General features: G+C 38.8%; 16 non-coding genes across 16 annotated transcripts; all 16 read left to right on the forward strand.

The window, feature by feature from the left end:
• The first annotated feature begins 815 nt into the window (after positions 1-815).
• Positions 816-888, forward strand: TRNAA-AGC (transfer RNA alanine (anticodon AGC)). The gene has a single exon. It is a non-coding gene; the product is annotated as a tRNA-Ala (tRNA).
• A 925-nt stretch (positions 889-1,813) lies between these two features.
• On the forward strand, positions 1,814-1,886 carry TRNAA-AGC (transfer RNA alanine (anticodon AGC)). The gene has a single exon. It is a non-coding gene; the product is annotated as a tRNA-Ala (tRNA).
• Positions 1,887-6,823: 4,937 nt separating this feature from the next.
• TRNAA-AGC (transfer RNA alanine (anticodon AGC)) lies at positions 6,824-6,896 on the forward strand. The gene has a single exon. It is a non-coding gene; the product is annotated as a tRNA-Ala (tRNA).
• Positions 6,897-7,822: 926 nt separating this feature from the next.
• TRNAA-AGC (transfer RNA alanine (anticodon AGC)) lies at positions 7,823-7,895 on the forward strand. The gene has a single exon. It is a non-coding gene; the product is annotated as a tRNA-Ala (tRNA).
• Positions 7,896-8,821: 926 nt separating this feature from the next.
• Positions 8,822-8,894, forward strand: TRNAA-AGC (transfer RNA alanine (anticodon AGC)). The gene has a single exon. It is a non-coding gene; the product is annotated as a tRNA-Ala (tRNA).
• Positions 8,895-9,322: 428 nt separating this feature from the next.
• TRNAA-AGC (transfer RNA alanine (anticodon AGC)) lies at positions 9,323-9,395 on the forward strand. The gene has a single exon. It is a non-coding gene; the product is annotated as a tRNA-Ala (tRNA).
• A 425-nt stretch (positions 9,396-9,820) lies between these two features.
• TRNAA-AGC (transfer RNA alanine (anticodon AGC)) lies at positions 9,821-9,893 on the forward strand. Its single transcript has one exon. It is a non-coding gene; the product is annotated as a tRNA-Ala (tRNA).
• Positions 9,894-10,819: 926 nt separating this feature from the next.
• Positions 10,820-10,892, forward strand: TRNAA-AGC (transfer RNA alanine (anticodon AGC)). The gene has a single exon. It is a non-coding gene; the product is annotated as a tRNA-Ala (tRNA).
• A 428-nt stretch (positions 10,893-11,320) lies between these two features.
• Positions 11,321-11,393, forward strand: TRNAA-AGC (transfer RNA alanine (anticodon AGC)). The gene has a single exon. It is a non-coding gene; the product is annotated as a tRNA-Ala (tRNA).
• Positions 11,394-14,313: 2,920 nt separating this feature from the next.
• On the forward strand, positions 14,314-14,386 carry TRNAA-AGC (transfer RNA alanine (anticodon AGC)). The gene has a single exon. It is a non-coding gene; the product is annotated as a tRNA-Ala (tRNA).
• Positions 14,387-16,308: 1,922 nt separating this feature from the next.
• On the forward strand, positions 16,309-16,381 carry TRNAA-AGC (transfer RNA alanine (anticodon AGC)). Its single transcript has one exon. It is a non-coding gene; the product is annotated as a tRNA-Ala (tRNA).
• A 424-nt stretch (positions 16,382-16,805) lies between these two features.
• On the forward strand, positions 16,806-16,878 carry TRNAA-AGC (transfer RNA alanine (anticodon AGC)). Its single transcript has one exon. It is a non-coding gene; the product is annotated as a tRNA-Ala (tRNA).
• A 930-nt stretch (positions 16,879-17,808) lies between these two features.
• Positions 17,809-17,881, forward strand: TRNAA-AGC (transfer RNA alanine (anticodon AGC)). The gene has a single exon. It is a non-coding gene; the product is annotated as a tRNA-Ala (tRNA).
• Positions 17,882-20,319: 2,438 nt separating this feature from the next.
• On the forward strand, positions 20,320-20,392 carry TRNAA-AGC (transfer RNA alanine (anticodon AGC)). Its single transcript has one exon. It is a non-coding gene; the product is annotated as a tRNA-Ala (tRNA).
• Positions 20,393-22,314: 1,922 nt separating this feature from the next.
• On the forward strand, positions 22,315-22,387 carry TRNAA-AGC (transfer RNA alanine (anticodon AGC)). Its single transcript has one exon. It is a non-coding gene; the product is annotated as a tRNA-Ala (tRNA).
• Positions 22,388-22,811: 424 nt separating this feature from the next.
• On the forward strand, positions 22,812-22,884 carry TRNAA-AGC (transfer RNA alanine (anticodon AGC)). Its single transcript has one exon. It is a non-coding gene; the product is annotated as a tRNA-Ala (tRNA).
• Positions 22,885-23,444: the final 560 nt, after the last annotated feature.

Raw genomic sequence — 23,444 nt, forward strand, 5'->3', positions numbered from 1 at the left:
ATATTACAAATGAATTTCTTAACCCGGTATTGATGCAAACAATAATTTTTTTCAATATCTTTTCTGCTGCCCATCAGGTCCATGGACGTCAATTATATCCATTTACAGGAAAGCAGAGTGGCAGAGCGTAAGCGTGCTGGGTCCTTTTCCCAGAGGTCGATGGATCGAAGCCAGTCTATGATATCTGGTTTCCTGTATCACGTAGGTCGGTTTTTATTCATTGCAGATTTAAAGGTTAAGTTTGTTCTTGTTAGACTTAGATTTTTTTTAAATGTGCTATGGACTATGTCGCCATAAACATCCACGACAACCCAGTGGGGGATTAGCTCAAGTGGTAGAGTGCTCGCTTAGCATGCGAGAGGAAGTGGGATCGATGCCCACATTCTCCAAAGTACTTATGGACAAGTACCTTTTTTATGTTAGCTTGTATGAATTGAGTAATCATATGAACGTGTCGAATGTTTAAAACGTTATCAATATATTCACAAGGTCAATCAAAACATTACAAATTCATTTCTTAACCCGGTATTGATGCAAACAATAATTTTTTTCAATATCTTTTCTGCTGCCTATCAGGTCCATGGACGTCAATTATATCCATTTACAGGAAAGCAGAGTGGCAGAGCGTAAGCGTGCTGGGTCCTTTTCCCAGAGGTCGATGGATCGAAGCCAGTCTATGATATCTGGCTTCGAGTATCACGTAGGTCGGTTTTTATTCATTGCAGATTTAAAGGTTAAGTTTGTTCTTGTTAGACTTAGATTTTTTTTAAATGTGCTATGGACTATGTCGACATAAACATCCACGACAACCCAGTGGGGGATTAGCTCAAGTGGTAGAGCGCTCGCTTAGCATGCGAGAGGTAGTGGGATCGATGCCCACATTCTCCAAAGTACATATGGACACGTACCTTTTTTTGTTAGCTTGCATGAATTGAGTAATCATATGAACGTGTCGAATGTTTAAAACGTTATCAATATATTCACAAGGTCAATCAAAATATTACAAATTCATTTCTTAACCCGGTATTGATGCAAACAATATTTTTTTTCAATATCTTTTCTGCTGCCTATCAGGTCCATGGACGTCAATTATATCCATTTACAGGAAAGCAGAGTGGCAGAGCGTAAGCGTGCTGGGTCCTTTTCCCAGAGGTCGATGGATCGAAGCCAGTCTATGATATCTGGCTTCCTGTATCACGAAGGTCGGTTTTTATTCATTGCAGATTTAAAGGTTAAGTTTGTTCTTGTTAGACTTAGATTTTTTTTTAAATGTGCTATGGACTATGTCGACATAAACATCCACGACAACCCAGTGGGGGATTAGCTCAAGTGGTAGAGTGCTCGCTTAGCATGCGAGAGGAAGTGGGATCGATGCCCACATTCTCCAAAGTACTTATGGACAAGTACCTTTTTTATGTTAGCTTGTATGAATTGAGTAATCATATGAACGTGTCGAATGTTTAAAACGTTATCAATATATTCACAAGGTCAATCAAAACATTACAAATTCATTTCTTAACCCGGTATTGATGCAAACAATAATTTTTTTCAATATCTTTTCTGCTGCCTATCAGGTCCATGGACGTCAATTATATCCATTTACAGGAAAGCAGAGTGGCAGAGCGTAAGCGCGCTGGGTCCTTTTCCCAGAGGTCGATGGATCGAAGCCAGTCTATGATATCTGGCTTCCTGTATCACGTAGGTCGGTTTTTATTCATTGCAGATTTAAAGGTTAAGTTTGTTCTTGTTAGACTTAGATTTTTTTTAAATGTGCTATGGACTATGTCGACATAAACATCCACGACAACCCAGTGGGGGATTAGCTCAAGTGGTAGAGTGCTCGCTTAGCATGCGAGAGGAAGTGGGATCGATGCCCACATTCTCCAAAGTACTTATGGACAAGTACCTTTTTTATGTTAGCTTGTATGAATTGAGTAATCATATGAACGTGTCGAATGTTTAAAACGTTATCAATATATTCACAAGGTCAATCAAAATATTACAAATTAATGTATTAACCCGGTATTGATGCAAACAATGATATTTTTTTCCATATCTTTTCTGCTGCCTATCAGGTCCATGGACGTCAATAATATCCATTTACAGGAAAGCAGAGTGGCAAAGCGAAAGCGTGCTGGGTCCTTTTTCCAGAGATCGATGGATCGAAGCCAGTCTATAATATCTGGCTTCCTCTATCACATAGGTCGGTTTTAATTTATCGCAGATTTGAAGGTAACGTGTGATCTTGTTTTCGCTTTGATATTTTTCAAAAAGGTCCATGGCCTATTTCGAGATAAACATTCAACACAACCAAGTGGGGGATTAGCTCACGTGGTAGAGCGCTCGCTTAGCATGCGAGAGGTAGTGGGATCGATGCCCAAATTCTCCGAAACGCATATGGACAAGTAGCACTTTTTATGTTAGCGTGTATAAATTGAGTAATCATATGAATGTGTCGAATGTTTAAAACGTTATCAATATATTTTCAAGGTCAATCAAAATATTATAAATGAATTTCTTAACCCGGTATTGATGCAAAGAATGATAATTTTTCAATATCTTTTCTGCTGCCTATCAGGTCCATGGACGTCAATAATATCCATTAACAGGAAAGCAAAGTAGCAGAGCATAAGCGTGCTGGGTCCTTTTCCCAGAGGTCGATGGATCGAAGCCAATCTATGATATCTGGCTTCCTGTATCGCTTAGGTCGGTTTTAATGTTTCGCAGATTTAAAGGTTATGTTTGTTCTTGTTTAGCTTAGATATTTTAAAAAGAAAATGTGCTATGGCCTATTTCGAGATAAACATCCACGACAACCCAGCTGGGGGATTAGCTCAGGTGATAGAGCGCTTGCTTAGAATGTGAGAGGTAGTGGGATCGATGCCCACGTTCTCCAAAGCGCATATGGACAAGTAGCTCTTTTTTGCTAGCGTGTATGAATTGAGTAATGATATGAACGTGTCGAATGTTTAAAACGTTATCAATATATTCACAAGGTCAATCAAAATATTACTGATGAATTTATTAACCCGGTATTGATGCAAACAATGATAATATTTCCACGTCTTTTCTGCTGCCAATCAGGTCCATGGACGTCAATAATATCTATTTACAAGAAAGTAGAGTGGCAAAGCGAAGGCGTGCTTGGTACTTTTTCAGATGGTCGCTGGATCGAAGCCAGTATATGATATCTGGCTTCCTCTATCACATAAGTCGGTTTTAATTTATTGCAGATTTAAAGGTTACGTTTGATCTTGTTTTGCTTAGATATTTTTTCTAAAAGTTCCATTGCCTATGTCGAGATAAACATCTAAAACAACCCAGTAGGGGAGTAGATCAAGTGGTAGTGTGCTCGCTTACCATGCGAGAGAGTAGTGGGATCGATGCCCACATTCTCCAAAGTACATATGGACACGTACCGTTTTTTTGTTAGCTTGTATGAATTGAGTGATCATATAAACGTGTCGAATGTTTAAAACGTTATCAATATATTCACAAGGTCAATCAAAATATTACAAATGAATTTCTTAACCCGGTATTAATGCAAACAATGATTTTTTTCAATATCTTTTCTGCAGCTTATCAGGTACATGGACGTAAATTATATACATTTACAGGAAAGCAGAGAGGCAGAGCGTAAGCGTCCTGGGTCCTTTTCCCAGAGGTCGATGGATCGAAGCCAGTCTATGATATCTGGCTTCCTGTATCACTTAGGTCAGTTTTTATGTATCGCATATTTAAAGGTCAAATGTATTCTTGTTTAGATAAGATATATTTTTAAAATGTGCAATGGCCTATGTCAACATAAACATCCACGACAACCCAGTGGGGGATTAGCTCAAGTGGTAGAGCGCGCGCTTAGCATGCGAGAGGTAGTGTGATCGATGCCCACATTCTCCAAAGAACATATGGACAAGTACCTTTATTTTAGCTTGTATGAATTGTGTAATCATATGAACGTGTCGAATGTTTAAAACGTTATCAATATATTCACAAGGTCAATCAAAATATTACAAATGAATTTATTAACCCGGTATGGATGCAAACAATGATAATTTTTCAACATCTTTTCTGCTGCCTATCAGGTACATGGATGTCAATAATATCCATTTACAGGAAAGCAGAGTGGCAGAGCATAAGCGTGCTGGGTCCTTTTTCCAATGGTCGATGGATCGAAGCCAATCTATGATATCTGGCTTCCTGTATCGCCAAGGTCGGTTTTTATGATTCGCGGATTAAAAGGTTAAGTTTGTTCATGTTTAACTTAGATATTTTTTTAAATGTGCTATGGACTATGTCGACATAAACATCCACGACAACCCAGTGGGGGATTAGCTCAAGTGGTAGAGTGCTCGCTTAGCATGCCAGAGGTAGTGGGATCGATGCCCACATTCTCCAAAGTATATATGGACAAGTACCTTTTTTTGTTAGCTCGTATGAATTGAGTAATCATAAAAACGTGTCGAATGTTTAAAACGTTATCAATATATTCACAAGGTCAATCAAAATATTACAAATGAATTTATTAACCCGGTATTGATGCAAACAATGATTTTTTTCAATATCTTTTCTACTGCCTATCAGGTCCATGGACGTCAATAATATCCATTTACAGGAAAGCATAGTGGCAGAGCGTAAGCGTGCTGGGTCCTTTTCCCAGAGGTCGATGGATCGAAGCCAGTCTATGATATCTGGCTTCCGGTATCACTTAGGTCGGTTTTTATTTATCGCAGATTTAAAGGTTAAGTTTGTTCTTGTTTAGCTTAGATATTTTTTTCAAATGTGCTATGGCCAATGTCAACATAAACATTCACGAGAACCCAGTGGGGGATTAGCTCAAGTGGTAGAGCGCTTGCTTAGCATGTGAGAGGTAGTGGGATCGATGACCACATTCTCCAAAGAACACATGGACAAGTACCTTTTTTTGTACGCTTGTATGAATTGAGTAATCATATGAACGTGTGGAATGTTTAAAACGTTATCAATATATTCAGAAGGTCACTCAAAATATTACAAATGAATTTCTTAAGCCTGTATGGATGCAAACAATGATAATTTTTCAACATCTTTTCTGCTGCCTATCAGGTACATGGATGTCAATAATATCCATTTACAGGAAAGCAGAGTGGCAGAGCATAAGCGTGCTGGGTCTTTTTTCCAGAGATCGATGGATCGAAGCCAGTCTATAATATCTGGCTTCCTCTATCACATAGGTCGGTTTTAATTTATCGCAGATATAAAGGTAACGTTTGATCTTGTTTTGCTTTGATATTTTTCAAAAAGTTCCATGTCCTATTTCGAGATAAACATTCAACGCAACCAAGTGGGAGATTAGCTCAAGTGGTAAAGCGCTCGCTTAGCATGCCAGAGGTAGTGGGATCGATGCCCACATTCTCCAAAGTACATATGGACAAGTACCTTTTTTTGTTAGCTCGTATGAATTGAGTAATCATATAAACGTGTCGAATGTTTAAAACGTTATCAATATATTCACAAGGTCAATCAAAATATTACAAATGAATTTATTAACCCGGCATTGATGCAAACATTGATTTTTTTCAATATCTTTTCTACTGCCTATCAGGTCCATGGACGTCAATAATATCCATTTACAGGAAAGCAGAGTGGCAGAGCGTAAGCGTGCTGGGTCCTTTTCCCAGAGGTCGATGGATCGAAGCCAGTCTATGATATCTGGCTTCCGGTATCACTTAGGTCGGTTTTTATTTATCGCAGATTTAAAGGTTAAGTTTGTTCTTGTTTAGCTTAGATATTTTTTTGAAATGTGCTATGCCCAATGTCAACATAAACATTCACGAGAACCCAGTGGGGGATTAGCTCAAGTGGTAGAGCGCTTGCTTAGCATGTGAGAGGTAGTGGGATCGATGACCACATTCTCCAAAGAACACATGGACAAGTACCTTTTTTTGTACGCTTGTATGAATTGAGTAATCATATGAACGTGTGGAATGTTTAAAACGTTATCAATATATTCAGAAGGTCACTCAAAATATTACAAATGAATTTCTTAAGCCTGTATGGATGCAAACAATGATAATTTTTCAACATCTTTTCTGCTGCCTATCAGGTCCATGGACGTCAATAATATCCATTTACAAGAAAGCAGAGTGGCAAAGTGAAAGCGTGCTGGGCCCTTTTTCCAGAGATCGATGGATCGAAGCCAGTCTATAATATCTGGCTTCCTCTATCACATAGGTCGGTTTTAATTTATCGCAGATTTAAAGGTAACGTTTGATCTTGTTTTGCTTTGTTATTTTTCAAAAAGTTCCATGGCCTATTTCGAGATAAACATTCAACACAACCAAGTGGGGGATTATCTCAAGTGGTAGAGCGCTCGCTTAGCATGCGAGAGGTAGTGGGATCGATGCCCACATTCTCCAAAACGCATATGGACAAGTAGCTCTTTTTTTGTCAGCATGTATGAATTGAGCAATCATATGAACGTGTCGAATGTTTAAAACGTTATCAATATATTCACAAGGTCAATCAAAATATTACAAATGAATTCCTTAACCCGGTATTGATGCAATGATTTTTTTCAATATCTTTTCTGCTGACTATCAGGTACATGGATGTCAATAATATCCATTTACAGGAAAGCAGAGTGGCAGAGCGTAAGCGTGCTGGGCCCTTTTCCCAGAGGTCGATGGATCGAAGCCAATCTATGATATCTGGCTTCCTGTATCACCTAGGTCGGTTTTTATGTTTCGCGGATTTAAAGGTTAAGTTTGTTCTTGTTTAGCTTAGATATTTTTTTCAAATGTGCTATGGCCTATGTCAACATAAACATCCACGACCACCCAGTGGGGGATTAGCTCAAGTGGTAGAGCGCTCGCTTAGCATGCGAGAGGTAGTGGGATCGATGCCCACATTCTCCAAAGAACATATGGACACGTACCTTTGTTTTGTTAGCTTGTATGAATTGAGTAATCATATGAACGTATCGAATGTTTAAAACGTTATCAATATATTCACAAGGTCAATCAAAATATTACAAATTAATTTATTAACCCGGTATTGATGCAAACAATGATCATTTTTCCGTATCTTTTCTGCTGCCTATCAGGTCCATGGACGTCAATAATATCCATTTACAGGAAAGCAGAGTGGCAAAGTGAAAGCGTGCTGGGCCCTTTTTCCAGAGATCGATGGATCGAAGCCAGTCTATAATATCTGGCTTCCTCTATCACATAGGTCGGTTTTAATTTATCGCAGATTTAAAGGTAACGTTTGATCTTGTTTTGCTTTGATATTTTTCAAAAAGTTCCATGGCCTATTTCGAGATAAACATTCAACACAACCAAGTGGAGGATTATCTCAAGTGGTAGAGCGCTCGCTTAGCATGCGAGAGGTAGTGGGATCGATGCCCACATTCTCCAAAACGCATATGGACAAGTAGCTCTTTTTTTGTCAGCATGTATGAATTGAGCAATCATATGAACGTGTCGAATGTTTAAAACGTTATCAATATATTCACAAGGTCAATCAAAATATTACAAATGAATTCCTTAACCCGGTATTGATGCAATGATTTTTTTCAATATCTTTTCGGCTGACTATCAGGTACATGGATGTCAATAATATCCATTTACAGGAAAGCAGAGTGGCAGAGCGTAAGCGTGCTGGGCCCTTTTCCCAGAGGTCGATGGATCGAAGCCAATCTATGATATCTGGCTTCCTGTATCACCTAGGTCGGTTTTTATGTTTCGCGGATTTAAAGGTTAAGTTTGTTCTTGTTTAGCTTAGATATTTTTTTCAAATGTGCTATGGCCTATGTCAACATAAACATCCACGACCACCCAGTGGGGGATTAGCTCAAGTGGTAGAGCGCTCGCTTAGCATGCGAGAGGTAGTGGGATCGATGCCCACATTCTCCAAAGAACATATGGACACGTACCTTTGTTTTGTTAGCTTGTATGAATTGAGTAATCATATGAACGTATCGAATGTTTAAAACGTTATCAATATATTCACAAGGTCAATCAAAATATTACAAATTAATTTATTAACCCGGTATTGATGCAAACAATGATCATTTTTCCGTATCTTTTCTGCTGCCTATCAGGTCCATGGACGTCAATAATATCCATTTACAGGAAAGCAGAGTGGCAAAGTGAAAGCGTGCTGGGCCCTTTTTCCAGAGATCGATGGATCGAAGCCAGTCTATAATATCTGGCTTCCTCTATCACATAGGTCGGTTTTAATTTATCGCAGATTTAAAGGTAACGTTTGATCTTGTTTTGCTTTGATATTTTTCAAAAAGTTCCATGGCCTATTTCGAGATAAACATTCAACACAACCAAGTGGGGGATTATCTCAAGTGGTAGAGCGCTCGCTTAGCATGCGAGAGGTAGTGGGATCGATGCCCACATTCTCCAAAACGCATATGGACAAGTAGCTCTTTTTTTGTCAGCATGTATGAATTGAGCAATCATATGAACGTGTCGAATGTTTAAAACGTTATCAATATATTCACAAGGTCAATCAAAATATTACAAATGAATTCCTTAACCCGGTATTGATGCAATGATTTTTTTCAATATCTTTTCTGCTGACTATCAGGTACATGGATGTCAATAATATCCATTTACAGGAAAGCAGAGTGGCAGAGCGTAAGCGTGCTGGGCCCTTTTCCCAGAGGTCGATGGATCGAAGCCAATCTATGATATCTGGCTTCCTGTATCACCTAGGTCGGTTTTTATGTTTCGCGGATTTAAAGGTTAAGTTTGTTCTTGTTTAGCTTAGATATTTTTTTCAAATGTGCTATGGCCTATGTCAACATAAACATCCACGACCACCCAGTGGGGGATTAGCTCAAGTGGTAGAGCGCTCGCTTAGCATGCGAGAGGTAGTGGGATCGATGCCCACATTCTCCAAAGAACATATGGACACGTACCTTTGTTTTGTTAGCTTGTATGAATTGAGTAATCATATGAACGTATCGAATGTTTAAAACGTTATCAATATATTCACAAGGTCAATCAAAATATTACAAATTAATTTATTAACCCGGTATTGATGCAAACAATGATCATTTTTCCGTATCTTTTCTGCTGCCTATCAGGTCTATGGACGTCAATAATATCCATTTACAGGAAAGCAGAGTAGCAAAGTGAAAGCGTGCTGGGCCCTTTTTCCAGAGATCGATGGATCGAAGCCAGTCTATAATATCTGGCTTCCTCTATCACATAGGTCGGTTTTAATTTATCGCAGATTTAAAGGTAACGTTTGATCTTGTTTTGCTTTGATATTTTTCAAAAAGTTCCATGGCCTATTTCGAGATAAACATTCAACACAACCAAGTGGGGGATTAGCTCAAGTGGTAGAGCGCTCGCTTAGCATGCGAGAGGTAGTGGGATCGATGCCCACATTCTCCAAAACGCATATGGACAAGTAGCTCTTTTTTTGTCAGCATGTATGAATTGAGCAATCATATGAACGTGTCGAATGTTTAAAACGTTATCAATATATTCACAAGGTCAATCAAAATATTACAAATGAATTCCTTAACCCGGTATTGATGCAATGATTTTTTTCAATATCTTTTCTGCTGACTATCAGGTACATGGATGTCAATAATATCCATTTACAGGAAAGCAGAGTGGCAGAGCGTAAGCGTGCTGGGCCCTTTTCCCAGAGGTCGATGGATCGAAGCCAATCTATGATATCTGGCTTCCTGTATCACCTAGGTCGGTTTTTATGTTTCGCGGATTTAAAGGTTAAGTTTGTTCTTGTTTAGCTTAGATATTTTTTTCAAATGTGCTATGGCCTATGTCAACATAAACATCCACGACCACCCAGTGGGGGATTAGCTCAAGTGGTAGAGCGCTCGCTTAGCATGCGAGAGGTAGTGGGATCGATGCCCACATTCTCCAAAGAACATATGGACACGTACCTTTGTTTTGTTAGCTTGTATGAATTGAGTAATCATATGAACGTATCGAATGTTTAAAACGTTATCAATATATTCACAAGGTCAATCAAAATATTACAAATGAATTTATTAACCCGGTATTGATGCAAACAATGATCATTTTTCCGTATCTTTTCTGCTGCCTATCAGGTCCATGGACGTCAATAATATCCATTTACAGGAAAGCAGAGTGGCAAAGTGAAAGCGTGCTGGGCCCTTTTTCCAGAGATCGATGGATCGAAGCCAGTCTATAATATCTGGCTTCCTCTATCACATAGGTCGGTTTTAATTTATCGCAGATTTAAAGGTAACGTTTGATCTTGTTTTGCTTTGATATTTTTCAAAAAGTTCCATGGCCTATTTCGAGATAAACATTCAACACAACCAAGTGGGGGATTATCTCAAGTGGTAGAGCGCTCGCTTAGCATGCGAGAGGTAGTGGGATCGATGCCCACATTCTCCAAAACGCATATGGACAAGTAGCTCTTTTTTTGTCAGCATGTATGAATTGAGCAATCATATGAACGTGTCGAATGTTTAAAACGTTATCAATATATTCACAAGGTCAATCAAAATATTACAAATGAATTCCTTAACCCGGTATTGATGCAATGATTTTTTTCAATATCTTTTCTGCTGACTATCAGGTACATGGATGTCAATAATATCCATTTACAGGAAAGCAGAGTGGCAGAGCGTAAGCGTGCTGGGCCCTTTTCCCAGAGGTCGATGGATCGAAGCCAATCTATGATATCTGGCTTCCTGTATCGCCTAGGTCGGTTTTTATGTTTCGCGGATTTAAAGGTTAAGTTTGTTCTTGTTTAGCTTAGATATTTTTTTCAAATGTGCTATGGCCTATGTCAACATAAACATCCACGACCACCCAGTGGGGGATTAGCTCAAGTGGTAGAGCGCTCGCTTAGCATGCGAGAGGTAGTGGGATCGATGCCCACATTCTCCAAAGAACATATGGACACGTACCTTTGTTTTGTTAGCTTGTATGAATTGAGTAATCATATGAACGTATCGAATGTTTAAAACGTTATCAATATATTCACAAGGTCAATCAAAATATTACAAATTAATTTATTAACCCGGTATTGATGCAAACAATGATCATTTTTCCGTATCTTTTCTGCTGCCTATCAGGTCTATGGACGTCAATAATATCCATTTACAGGAAAGCAGAGTGGCAAAGTGAAAGCGTGCTGGGCCCTTTTTCCAGAGATCGATGGATCGAAGCCAGTCTATAATATCTGGCTTCCTCTATCACATAGGTCGGTTTTAATTTATCGCAGATTTAAAGGTAACGTTTGATCTTGTTTTGCTTTGATATTTTTCAAAAAGTTCCATGGCCTATTTCGAGATAAACATTCAATATAACCAAGTGGGGGATTAGCTCAAGTGGTAGAGCGCTCGCTTAGCATGCGAGAGGTAGTGGGATCGATGCCCACATTCTCCAAAGAACATATGGACAAGTACCTTTTTTTTAGCTTGTATGAATTGAGTAATCATATGAACGTGTCGAATGTTTAAAACGTTATCAATATAGTCACAAGGTCAATCAAAATATTATAAATTAATTTATTAACCCGGTATTGATGCAAACAATGATCATTTTTCTGTATCTTTTCTGCTGCCTATCAGGTCCATGGACGTCAATAATATCCATTTACAGGAAAGCAGAGTGGCAAAGCGAAAGTGTGCTGGGCCCTTTTTCCAGAGATCGATGGATCGAAGCCAGTCTATAATATCTGGCTTCCTCTATCACATAGGTCGGTTTTAATTTATCGCAGATTTAAAGGTAACGTTTGATCTTGTTTTGCTTTGATATTTTTCAAAAAGTTCCATGGCCTATTTCGAGATAAACATTCAACATAACCAAGTGGGGGATTATCTCAAGTGGTAGAGCGCTCGCTTAGCATGCGAGAGGTAGTGGGATCGATGCCCACATTCTCCAAAGAACATATGGACAAGTACCTTTTTTTTAGCTTGTATGAATTGAGTAATCATATGAACGTGTCGAATGTTTAAAACGTTATCAATATAGTCACAAGGTCAATCAAAATATTATAAATTAATTTATTAACCCGGTATTGATGCAAACAATGATCATTTTTCTGTATCTTTTCTGCTGCCTATCAGGTCCATGGACCTCAATAATATCCATTTACAGGAAAGCAGAGTGGCAAAGCGAAAGTGTGCTGGGCCCTTTTTCCAGAGATCGATGGATCGAAGCCAGTCTATAATATCTGGCTTCCTCTATCACATAGGTCGGTTTTAATTTATCGCAGATTTAAAGGTAACGTTTGATCTTGTTTTGCTTTGATATTTTTCAAAAAGTTCCATGGCCTATTTCGAGATAAACATTCAACATAACCAAGTGGGGGATTATCTCAAGTGGTAGAGCGCTCGCTTAGCATGCGAGAGGTAGTGGGATCGATGCCCACATTCTCCAAAGAACATATGGACAAGTACCTTTTTTTAGCTTGTATGAATTGAGTAATCATATGAACGTGTCGAATGTTTAAAACGTTATCAATATAGTCACAAGGTCAATCAAAATATTATAAATTAATTTATTAACCCGGTATTGATGCAAACAATGATCATTTTTCTGTATCTTTTCTGCTGCCTATCAGGTCCATGGACCTCAATAATATCCATTTACAGGAAAGCAGAGTGGCAAAGCGAAAGTGTGCTGGGCCCTTTTTCCAGAGATCGATGGATCGAAGCCAGTCTATAATATCTGGCTTCCTCTATCACATAGGTCGGTTTTAATTTATCGCAGATTTAAAGGTAACGTTTGATCTTGTTTTGCTTTGATATTTTTCAAAAAGTTCCATGGCCTATTTCGAGATAAACATTCAACACAACCAAGTGGGGGATTATCTCAAGTGGTAGAGCGCTCGCTTAGCATGCGAGAGGTAGTGGGATCGATGCCCACATTCTCCAAAACGCATATGGACAAGTAGCTCTTTTTTTGTCAGCATGTATGAATTGAGCAATCATATGAACGTGTCGAATGTTTAAAACGTTATCAATATATTCACAAGGTCAATCAAAATATTACAAATGAATTCCTTAACCCGGTATTGATGCAATGATTTTTTTCAATATCTTTTCTGCTGACTATCAGGTACATGGATGTCAATAATATCCATTTACAGGAAAGCAGAGTGGCAGAGCGTAAGCGTGCTGGGCCCTTTTCCCAGAGGTCGATGGATCGAAGCCAATCTATGATATCTGGCTTCCTGTATCGCCTAGGTCGGTTTTTATGTTTCGCGGATTTAAAGGTTAAGTTTGTTCTTGTTTAGCTTAGATATTTTTTTCAAATGTGCTATGGCCTATGTCAACATAAACATCCAGGACCACCCAGTGGGGGATTAGCTCAAGTGGTAGAGCGCACGCTTAGCATGCGAGAGGTAGTGGGATCGATGCCCACATTCTCCAAAGTACATAAGGACACGTACCTTTTTTTGTTAGCTTGCATGAATTGAGAAATCATATGAACGTGTCGCATGTGTAAAAAGTTATCAATATATTCACAAGGTCAATCAAAATATTACAAATTAATTTATTAACCCGGTATGGATGCAAACAATGATCATTTTTGACGTATCTTTTCTGCAGCCTATCAGGTCCATGGACGTCAATTAAATCCATTTACAGGAAAGCAGAGTGGCAGAGCGTAAACGTGCTGGGTCCTTTTCCCAGAGGTCGATGGATCGAAGCCAGTCTATGATATCTGGCTTCCGGTATCACTTAGGTCGGTTTTTATTCATCGCAGATTTAAAGGTTAAGTTTGTTCTTGTTTTGCTTAGATATTTTTTTTCAAATGTGCTATGGCCTATGTCAACATAAACATCCACGACAACCCAGTGGGGGATTAGCTCAAGTGGTAGAGCGCTCGCTTAGCTTGCGAGAGATAGTGTGATCGATGCCCACATCCTCCACAGAACATATGGACAAGTACCTTTTTTTTAGCTTGTATGAATTGTGTAATCATATGAACGTGTCGAATGTTTAAAATGTTATCAATATATTCACAAGGTCAATCAAAATATTACAAATGAATTTATTAACCCGGTATTGATGCAAACAATGATAATTTTTCAACATCTTTTCTGCTGCCTATCAGGTCCATGGACGTCAATAATATCCATTTACAGGAAAGCAGAGTGGCAAAGCGAAAGCGTGCTGGGCCCTTTTTCCAGAGATCGATGAATCGAAGCCAGTCTATAATATCTGGCTTCCTCTATCACTTAGGTCGGATTTTATTTATCTAAGATTTTAAGGTTAAATATGTTCTTGTTTAGCTTAGATATTTTTTTAAAATGTGCTATGGCCTATGTCGACATAAGCATCCACGACACACAAGTGGGGGATTAGCTCAAGTGGTAGAGCGCTCGCTTAGCATGCGAGAGGTAGTGGGATCGATGCCCACATTCTCCAAAGCACACATGGACAACTACCTTTTTTTTGTTTGCTCGTATGAATTGAGTAATCATATGAACGTGTCGAATGTTGAAAACGTTATCAATGTATTCACAAGGTCAATCAAAATATTACAAATGAATTTATTAAGCCGGTATTGATGCAAACAATGACAATTTTTCAACATCTTTTCTGCTGCCTATCAGGTACATGGACGTCAATTATATCCATTTACAGGAAAGCAGAGTGGCAAAGCGAAAGCGTGCTGGGTCCTTTTTCCAGAGATCAATGGATCGAAGCCAGTCTATAATATCTGGCTTCCTCTATCACATAGGTCGGTTTTAATATATCGCAGATTTAAAGGTAACGTTTGATCTTGTTTTGCTTTGATATTTTTCAAAAAGTTCCATGGCCTATTTCGAGATAAACATTCAACGCAACCAAGTGGGAGATTAGCTCAAGTGGTAAAGCGCTCGCTTAGCATGCGAGAGGTAGTGGGATCGTTGCCCACATTCTCCAAAGTACATATGGACAAGTACCTTATTTTTGTTAGCTCGTATGAATTGAGTAATCATATAAACGTGTCGAATGTTTAAAACGTTATCAATATATTCACAAGGTCAATCAAAATATTACAAATGAATTTATTAACCCGGTATTGATGCAAACAATGATTTTTTTCAATATCTTTTCTACTGCCTATCAGGTCCATGGACGTCAATAATATCCATTTACAGGAAAGCAGAGTGGCAGAGCGTAAGCGTGCTGGGTCCTTTTCCCAGAGGTCGATGGATCGAAGCCAATCTATGATATCTGGCTTCCTGTATCGCCTAGGTCGGTTTTTATGTTTCGCGGATTTAAAGGTTAAGTTTGTTCTTGTTTAACTTAGATATTTTTTTAAATGTGCTATGGCCTATGTCAACATAAACATCAACGACAACCCAGTGGGGGATTAGCTCAAGTGGTAGAGCGCTCGCTTAGATATGCGAGTGGTAGTGGGATTGATGCCCACATTCTCCAAAGTACATATGGACACGTACCTTTTTTGTTAGCTTGCATGAATTGAGTAATCATATGAACGTATCGAATGTTTAAAACGTAATCAATATATTCACAAGGTCAATCAAAATATTACAAATGAATTCCTTAACCCGGTATTGATGCAATGATTTTTTTCAATATCTTTTCTGCTGCCTATCAGGTCCATGGACGTCAATTATATCCATTTACAGGAAAGCAGAGTGGCAGAGCATAAGCGTGCTGGGTCCTTTTCCCAGAGGTCGATGGATCGAAGCCAGTCTATGATATCTGGCTTCCGGTATCACTTAGGTCGGTTTTTATTTATCGCAGATTTAAAGGTTAAGTTTGTTCATGTTTAGCTTAGATATTTTTTTTCAAATGTGCTATGGCCTATGTCAACATAAACATCCACGACAACCCAGTGGGGGATTAGCTCAAGTGGTAGAGCGCTCGCTTAGCATGCGAGAGGTAGTGTGATCGATGCCCACATTCTCCAAAGAACATATGGACAAGTACCTTTTTTTAGCTTGTATGAATTGTGTAATCATATGAACGTGTCGAATGTTTAAAACGTTATCAATATATTCACAAGGTCAATCAAAATATTACAAATGAATTTCTTAAGCCGTATGGATGCAAACAATGATAATTTTTTCAACATCTTTTCTGCTGCCTATCAGGTCCATGGACGTCAATTATATCCATTTACAGGAAAGCAGAGTGGCAAAGCGAAAGTGTGCTGGGCCCTTTTTCCAGAGATCGATGAATCGAAGCCAGTCTATAATATCTGGCTTCCTCTATCACATAGGTCGGTTTTAATTTATCGCAGATTTAAAGGTAACGTTTGATCTTGTTTTGCTTTGATATTTTTCAAAAAGTTCCATGGCCTATTTCGAGATAAACATTCAACGCAACCAAGTGGGGGATTAGCTCAAGTGGTAGAGCGCTCGCTTAGCATGCGAGAGGTAGTGGGATCGATGCCCACATTCTCCAAAGTACATATGGACACGTACCTTTTTTTTGTTAGCTTGTATGAATTGAGTAATCATATGAACGTGTCGAATGTTTAAAACGTTATCAATATATTCACAAGGTCAAACTATTACAAATGAATTTCTTAACCCGGTATTGATGCAAACAATGATTTTTTTCAATATCTTTTCTGCTGCCTATCAGGTCCATGGACGTCAATTATATCCATTTACAGGAAAGCAGAGTGGCAGAGCGTAAGCGTGCTGGGTCCTTTTCCCAGAGGTCGATGGATCGAAGCCAGTCTATGATATCTGGCTTCCGGTATCACATGGGTCGGTTTTTATTTATCGCAGATTTAAAGGTTAAGTTTGTTCTTGTTTAGCTTAGATATTTTTTTCAAATGTGCTATGGCCTATGTCAACATAAACATCCACGAGAACCCAGTGGGGGATTAGCTCAAGTGGTAGAGCGCTCGCTTAGCATGCGAGAGGTAGTGGGATCGATGCCCACATTCTCCAAAGTACATATGGACACGTACATTTTTTTGTTAGCTTGTATGAATTGAGTAATCATATGAACGTGTCGAATGTTTAAAACGTTATCAATATATTCACAAGGTCAATCAAAATATTACAAATTAATTTATTAACCCGGTATTGATGCAAACAATGATCATTTTTCCGAATCTTTTCTGCTGCCTATCAGGTCCATGGACGTCAATAATATCCATTTACAGGAAAGCAAAGTGGCAAAGCGAAAGCGTGCTGGGCCCTTTTTCCAGAGGTCGATGGATCGAAGCCAGTCTATGATATCTGGCTTCTGGTATCACTTAGGTCGGTTTTTATTCATCGCAGATTTAAAGGTTAAGTTTGTTCTTGTTTAGCTTAGATATCTTTTTTTCAAATGTGCTATGGCCTATGTCAACATAAACATCCACGACATCCCAGTGGGGGATTAGCTCAAGTGGTAGAGCGCTCACTTAGCATGCGAGAGGTAGTGTGATCGATGCCCACATTCTGCAAAGAACATATGGACAAGTACCTTTTTTTTAGCTTGTATGAATTGTGTAATCATATGAACGTGTCGAATGTTTAAAACGTCATCAATATATTCACAAGGTCACTCAAAATATTACAAATGAATTTCTTAAGCCGGTATGGATGCAAACAATGTTAATTTTTCAACATCTTTTCTGCTGCCTATCAGGTCCATGGATGTCAATAATATCCATTTACAGGAAAGCAGAGTGGCAGAGCATAAGCGTGCTGGGTCCTTTTCCCAGAGGTCGTTGGATCGAAGCCAGTCTATGATATCTGGCTTCCTGTATCACTTAGGTCGGTTTTTATTCATTGCAGATTTAAAAGTTAAGTTTGTTCTTGTTAGGCTTAGATATATTTTTTTAAATGTGCTATGGACTATGTCGACATAAACATCCACGACAACCCAGTGGGGGATTAGCTCAAGTGGTAGAGCGCTCGCTTAGCATGCGAGAGGTAGTGGGATCGATGCCCACATTCTCCAAAGTACATATGGACAAGTACCTTTTTAATGTTAGCTTGTATGAATTGAGTAATCATATGAACGTGTCGAATGTTTAAAACGTTATCAATATATTCACAAGGTCAATCAAAATATTGCAAATTAATGTATTAACCCGGTATTGATGCAAACAATGATATTTTTTCCATATCTTTTCTGCTGCCTATCAGGTCCATGGACGTCAATAATATCCATTTACAGGAAAGCAGAGTGGCAAAGCGAAAGCGTGCTGGGTCCTTTTTCCAGAGATCGATGGATCGAAGCCAGTCTATAATATCTGGCTTCCTCTATCACATAGGTCGGTTTTAATTTATCGCAGATTTAAAGGTTAAGTTTGTTCTTGTTTAGCTTAGATATTTTTCAAAAAGGTCCATGGCCTATTTCGAGATAAACATTCAACGCACCCAAATGGGGGATTAGCACACGTGGTAGAGCGCTCGCTTAGCATGCGAGAGGTAGTGGGATTGATGCCCAAATTCTCCGAAACTCATATGGACAAGTAGCACTTTTTATGTTAGCGTGTATGAATTGAGTAATCATATGAACGTGTCGAATGTTTAAAACGTTATCAATATATTCCCAAGGTCAATCAAAATATTACAAATGAATTTCTTAACCCGGTATTGATGCAAACAATGATAATTTTTCAATATCTTTTCTGCTCCCTATCAGGTCCATGGACGTCAATAATATCCATTTACAGGAAAGCAAAGTAGCAGAGCATAAGCGTGCTGGGTCCTTTTCCCAGAGGTCGATGGATCGAAGCCAATCTATGATATCTGGCTTCCTGTATCGCTTAGGTCGGTTTTAATGTTTCTCAGATTTAAAGGTTATGTTTGTTCTTGTTTAGCTTAGATATTTTAAAAAGAAAATGTGCTATGGCCTATTTCGAGATAAACATCCACGACAACCCAGCTGGGGGATAAGCTCAGGTGGTAGAGCGCTTGCTTAGCATGTGAGAGGTAGTGGGATCGATGCCCACATTCTCCAAAGCGCATATGGACAAGTAGCTCTTTTTTTGCTAGCGTGTATGAATTGAGTAATCATATGAACGTGTCGAATGTTTAAAACGTTATCAATATATTCACAAGGTCAATCAAAATATTACAGATTAATTTATTAACCCGGTATTGATGCAAACAATGATAATTTTTCCACGTCTTTTCTGCTGCCCATCAGGTCCATGGACGTCAATAATATCTATTTACAAGAAAGTAGAGTGGCAAAGTGAAGGCGTGCTTGGTACTTTTTCCAGAGGTCGCTGGATCGAAGCCAGTATATGATATCTGGCTTCTTCTATCACATAAGTCGGTTTTAATTTATTGCAGATTTAAAGGTTACGTTTGATCTTGTTTTGCTTAGATATTTTTTCTAAAAGTTCCATTGCCTATGTCGAGATAAACATCTCAAACAACCCAGTAGGGGAGTAGATCAAGTGGTAGTGTGCTCGCTTACCATGTGAGAAGTAGTGGGATCGATGCCCACATTCTCCAAAACGCATATGGACAAGTAGCTCTTTTTTTGTTAGGATGTATGAATTGAGTAATCATATGAACGTGTCGAATGTTTAAAACGTTATCAATACATTCACATGGTCAATCAAAATATTACAAATTAATTTCTTAACCCGGTATTGATGCAAACATTGATTTTTTTCAATATCTTTTCTGCTGCCTATCAGGTCCATGGACGTCAATTATATCCATTTACAGAAAGCAGAGTGGCAGAGCGTAAGCGTGCTTGGTCCTTTTCCCAGAGGTCGATGGATCGAAGCCAGTCTATGATATCTGGCTTCCTGTATCACTTAGGTCGGTTTTTATTCATTGCAGATTTAAAGGTTAAGTTTGTTCTTGTTAGGCTTAGATATTTTTTTTAAATGTGCTATGGACTATGTCGACATAAACATCCACGACAACCCAGTGGGGGATTAGCTCAAGTGGTAGAGCGCTCGCTTAGCTTGCGAGAGATAGTGTGATCGATGCCCACATCCTCCACAGAACATATGGACAAGTACCTTTTTTTTAGCTTGTATGAATTGTGTAATCATATGAACGTGTCGAATGTTTAAAATGTTATCAATATATTCACAAGGTCAATCAAAATATTACAAATGAATTTATTAACCCGGTATTGATGCAAACAATGATAATTTTTCAACATCTTTTCTGCTGCCTATCAGGTCCATGGACGTCAATAATATCCATTTACAGGAAAGCAGAGTGGCAAAGCGAAAGCGTGCTGGGCCCTTTTTCCAGAGATCGATGAATCGAAGCCAGTCTATAATATCTGGCTTCCTCTATCACTTAGGTCGGATTTTATTTATCTAAGATTTTAAGGTTAAATATGTTCTTGTTTAGCTTAGATATTTTTTTAAAATGTGCTATGGCCTATGTCGACATAAGCATCCACGACACACAAGTGGGGGATTAGCTCAAGTGGTAGAGCGCTCGCTTAGCATGCGAGAGGTAGTGGGATCGATGCCCACATTCTCCAAAGCACACATGGACAACTACCTTTTTTTTGTTTGCTCGTATGAATTGAGTAATCATATGAACGTGTCGAATGTTGAAAACGTTATCAATGTATTCACAAGGTCAATCAAAATATTACAAATGAATTTATTAAGCCGGTATTGATGCAAACAATGACAATTTTTCAACATCTTTTCTGCTGCCTATCAGGTACATGGACGTCAATTATATCCATTTACAGGAAAGCAGAGTGGCAAAGCGAAAGCGTGCTGGGTCCTTTTTCCAGAGATCAATGGATCGAAGCCAGTCTATAATATCTGGCTTCCTCTATCACATAGGTCGGTTTTAATATATCGCAGATTTAAAGGTAACGTTTGATCTTGTTTTGCTTTGATATTTTTCAAAAAGTTCCATGGCCTATTTCGAGATAAACATTCAACGCAACCAAGTGGGAGATTAGGTCAAGTGGTAAAGCGCTCGCTCAGCATGCGAGAGGTAGTGGGATCGATGCCCACATTCTCCAAAGTACATATGGACAAGTACCTTATTTTTGTTAGCTCGTATGAATTGAGTAATCATATAAACGTGTCGAATGTTTAAAACGTTATCAATATATTCACAAGGTCAATCAAAATATTACAAATGAATTTATTAACCCGGTATTGATGCAAACAATGATTTTTTTCAATATCTTTTCTACTGCCTATCAGGTCCATGGACGTCAATAATATCCATTTACAGGAAAGCAGAGTGGCAGAGCGTAAGCGTGCTGGGTCCTTTTCCCAGAGGTCGATGGATCGAAGCCAATCTATGATATCTGGCTTCCTGTATCGCCTAGGTCGGTTTTTATGTTTCGCGGATTTAAAGGTTAAGTTTGTTCTTGTTTAACTTAGATATTTTTTTAAATGTGCTATGGCCTATGTCAACATAAACATCAACGACAACCCAGTGGGGGATTAGCTCAAGTGGTAGAGCGCTCGCTTAGATATGCGAGTGGTAGTGGGATTGATGCCCACATTCTCCAAAGTACATATGGACACGTACCTTTTTTGTTAGCTTGCATGAATTGAGTAATCATATGAACGTATCGAATGTTTAAAACGTAATCAATATATTCACAAGGTCAATCAAAATATTACAAATGAATTCCTTAACCCGGTATTGATGCAATGATTTTTTTCAATATCTTTTCTGCTGCCTATCAGGTCCATGGACGTCAATTATATCCATTTACAGGAAAGCAGAGTGGCAGAGCATAAGCGTGCTGGGTCCTTTTCCCAGAGGTCGATGGATCGAAGCCAGTCTATGATATCTGGCTTCCGGTATCACTTAGGTCGGTTTTTATTTATCGCAGATTTAAAGGTTAAGTTTGTTCATGTTTAGCTTAGATATTTTTTTTCAAATGTGCTATGGCCTATGTCAACATAAACATCCACGACAACCCAGTGGGGGATTAGCTCAAGTGGTAGAGCGCTCGCTTAGCATGCGAGAGGTAGTGTGATCGATGCCCACATTCTCCAAAGAACATATGGACAAGTACCTTTTTTTAGCTTGTATGAATTGTGTAATCATATGAACGTGTCGAATGTTTAAAACGTTATCAATATATTCACAAGGTCAATCAAAATATTACAAATGAATTTCTTAAGCCGTATGGATGCAAACAATGATAATTTTTTCAACATCTTTTCTGCTGCCTATCAGGTCCATGGACGTCAATTATATCCATTTACAGGAAAGCAGAGTGGCAAAGCGAAAGTGTGCTGGGCCCTTTTTCCAGAGATCGATGAATCGAAGCCAGTCTATAATATCTGGCTTCCTCTATCACATAGGTCGGTTTTAATTTATCGCAGATTTAAAGGTAACGTTTGATCTTGTTTTGCTTTGATATTTTTCAAAAAGTTCCATGGCCTATTTCGAGATAAACATTCAACGCAACCAAGTGGGGGATTAGCTCAAGTGGTAGAGCGCTCGCTTAGCATGCGAGAGGTAGTGGGATCGATGCCCACATTCTCCAAAGTACATATGGACACGTACCTTTTTTTTGTTAGCTTGTATGAATTGAGTAATCATATGAACGTGTCGAATGTTTAAAACGTTATCAATATATTCACAAGGTCAAACTATTACAAATGAATTTCTTAACCCGGTATTGATGCAAACAATGATTTTTTTCAATATCTTTTCTGCTGCCTATCAGGTCCATGGACGTCAATTATATCCATTTACAGGAAAGCAGAGTGGCAGAGCGTAAGCGTGCTGGGTCCTTTTCCCAGAGGTCGATGGATCGAAGCCAGTCTATGATATCTGGCTTCCGGTATCACATGGGTCGGTTTTTATTTATCGCAGATTTAAAGGTTAAGTTTGTTCTTGTTTAGCTTAGATATTTTTTTCAAATGTGCTATGGCCTATGTCAACATAAACATCCACGAGAACCCAGTGGGGGATTAGCTCAAGTGGTAGAGCGCTCGCTTAGCATGCGAGAGGTAGTGGGATCGATGCCCACATTCTCCAAAGTACATATGGACACGTACATTTTTTTGTTAGCTTGTATGAATTGAGTAATCATATGAACGTGTCGAATGTTTAAAACGTTATCAATATATTCACAAGGTCAATCAAAATATTACAAATTAATTTATTAACCCGGTATTGATGCAAACAATGATCATTTTTCCGAATCTTTTCTGCTGCCTATCAGGTCCATGGACGTCAATAATATCCATTTACAGGAAAGCAAAGTGGCAAAGCGAAAGCGTGCTGGGCCCTTTTTCCAGAGGTCGATGGATCGAAGCCAGTCTATGATATCTGGCTTCTGGTATCACTTAGGTCGGTTTTTATTCATCGCAGATTTAAAGGTTAAGTTTGTTCTTGTTTAGCTTAGATATCTTTTTTTCAAATGTGCTATGGCCTATGTCAACATAAACATCCACGACATCCCAGTGGGGGATTAGCTCAAGTGGTAGAGCGCTCACTTAGCATGCGAGAGGTAGTGTGATCGATGCCCACATTCTGCAAAGAACATATGGACAAGTACCTTTTTTTTAGCTTGTATGAATTGTGTAATCATATGA

The sequence above is a fragment of the Petromyzon marinus genome, chromosome 24 (assembly GCF_048934315.1).
Source record: "Petromyzon marinus isolate PM22_M1 ecotype Great Lakes invasive population chromosome 24, UKy_Petmar_22M1.pri1.0, whole genome shotgun sequence".
Lineage (NCBI taxonomy): Eukaryota > Metazoa > Chordata > Hyperoartia > Petromyzontiformes > Petromyzontidae > Petromyzon > Petromyzon marinus.